Consider the following 1,772-nt stretch of genomic DNA (forward strand, 5'->3'; position numbering starts at 1 on the left):
TGGTTTGCACTGTTCTCTGACCTTGTTAAAAGCCACCTTGCCAGGAGCCCACCACTTTCCCATCTGAATGCACCTGTCACCAAAATGAATTACCACCTTGCATTAGTGGTTCAAATAGCCTCCTGATAGGAACTGCAGGAAGAGCAGAAAATGGTGCAAAACTCAAAGTGATGTATTATCTCTAAAATGCTACAACTTCACTTGTCAAGGATTGTAATTAGAGTTGGGCCAAGGCAATGTTAGCTCAGCTGCCTCTGAACACACCTGTTTCAATTTAATTTGTAGTAATTAGGAAGCCTAGGGCACCAGGAAAAAATGCTTTTCAGTTACCATTTCTAATAGCTGAATTTTCATGTGCCATTTAAAATCCTGTTTTTCAGAACAGACTGCTGACTTGCTAATGCTAGCAAAATGAAATAAAGCAGAATATTCTTAGCAGCAGGAAGTTGTTACTTGCTACTGCCAATTACATGCCTTGTACTTGAACAGTGACATTTTTTCCCCTTTGCTTATTCTTCAAGATAGGTAAAAGCTGGCTTAGGTCTCAGTGCATGAGGATTCGAACAAAACTTAGTCCCCCAGAGCTGGCCGACACTTCTGGAGTCATAGCCAATACTGGCAGCAATCTGCTGTGACAGAGCAAACAACAGTGTCCTAGATCCACTCTTCAGAAGAGGGGGAAGGAGAAGATTAAGCAAGAGACTTGGATCTATTGACTTTGGCAAAAGGTTGAATACCTTGTCATGCTAATAAAATTACTGAATTTGGGGAGTAGAAAATGGGGCAGAGGGGGGACATTAAAAAAGCATTAAAATTACATAAGAATAGATATTTATACTCTGAGTTAATTTATCAAACTGACACACAGATGAATCATCCACCATTAAAATAATGGAATACAAGTTTTCTTTATATCACAATCATTATTTACAACTCTTAAATATTCATGGAGGAGTCAAGTATCCTCATCCTTTAATTTAAAAAGTGATCTTGCAGACCAAAATAAAACTGTTGGCAAAAATAAGTTTCTACAGGAACAGTGCCCAAAGAATGATTTCTTCAAAAACAGGATAGATCTTAACAATCATGATGGCACTTTTTTTTTCTTTTTAAGAACCTACACTATAAACCACACAGGCCTCAAGCAACTCACATAAAGCTAGATCTGAGTAACGAAATGACGAGAATGGGAAATAACAAGAGTCTGTGGTATACCTAGACACAGCTACTTATGACTTTTAAAAATGTAACACAAACATCAGTTATTTTTTTGAGGTGACATACAACTCTGCTTTGATGAGAATCCAACTGAAGCCAATATGGTTCCTCTCAGTGGACTAACGAATATAGGCATGTATTTCTACAAGTAGAAGTCCATTATTTTAGTAATTGGCCTTTTTCTTCTGTAATGCCATTAGAAAGACAACCATATCACTGTGTATTTTTCCATCTTGGAACACATACAAAAAAAAAATCTGGGAAATTCAGAGCAATGCTTCCTGAATACTGTTTTGATTATTTAGGAACGGTTTTAATATTATCAGTCATTATTTTCCATAAACTGATGTGGATGTGTATTTAAAAACTGGACAAGAAAACAGAAAAAGAAACCCATGTGATAAAATGACTGTTAATAGTCAGCACCGTCATTTTAGCACTTAAGTGAACTTTATGGAATATAACAGTGTCTACCTGAAGCTGTGCTTATATAATGTATATGGGACACCCATATACATGCCACACATGAACTCAAAACCACAAAGATCAGGAAG

Source organism: Nipponia nippon, unplaced genomic scaffold (assembly GCF_047370975.1).
Source record: "Nipponia nippon isolate SJK-2023a ecotype South Korea unplaced genomic scaffold, ASM4737097v1 scaffold_4, whole genome shotgun sequence".
Taxonomy (NCBI): domain Eukaryota; kingdom Metazoa; phylum Chordata; class Aves; order Pelecaniformes; family Threskiornithidae; genus Nipponia; species Nipponia nippon.